This window comes from Sinocyclocheilus grahami, unplaced genomic scaffold (genome assembly GCF_001515645.1).
Source record: "Sinocyclocheilus grahami isolate Dianchi unplaced genomic scaffold, SAMN03320097.WGS_v1.1 scaffold422.1, whole genome shotgun sequence".
Lineage (NCBI taxonomy): Eukaryota > Metazoa > Chordata > Actinopteri > Cypriniformes > Cyprinidae > Sinocyclocheilus > Sinocyclocheilus grahami.
The window spans coordinates 432,624-433,066 of NW_015505601.1; the positions used below are offsets into that span (position 1 = coordinate 432,624).

The following is a 443-nucleotide window of genomic DNA, read 5'->3' on the forward strand; positions in this document are numbered from 1 at the left end:
TTTTCAGGACATTACCCCATGTCCCCACTTTTCAAAATGCTTATAAATCACACAGAATGGAGTGTATTGAAAATCTGAAATAGCACAAAGTTTCCTGTGAGGGGTAGGTTTAGGGTTAGGGTTGGTGTAGGGCAATAGAATATACGGTCTGTACAGTATAAAAACCATTACGCCTATGGGATGTCCCCAATTTTCACAAAAGTAAACCTGTGTGTTTGAGTGTGAGTGTTTGAGTGTGAGAGAGTGCGAGTGAGAGTGTGTGTTTGTGTGTGAGTGTGTTTGTGTGTGTGAGAATGTGTGTGTGTGTTTGAGGGAGAGTGAGAGTGTTTGTGTGTGAGTGTGAGTGTTTGTGAGTGTGAGAGAGAGTGTGTGAGTGTGAGAGAGAGTGTGTGTGTGTGTTTGTGTGTGTGTGAGAGTGTGTTTGAGTGTGAGTGTGTGAGGGA

At 43.3% G+C, this 443-nt stretch overlaps 1 protein-coding gene across 3 annotated transcripts in view; it reads left to right on the forward strand.

Annotated features, from left to right (window-relative positions):
- Window positions 1–443, forward strand: part of LOC107551383 (E3 ubiquitin-protein ligase RNF13-like) — a 25,099-nt gene that overhangs the window by 6,317 nt on the left and 18,339 nt on the right. The gene's annotated exons all lie outside the window — the stretch shown is intronic.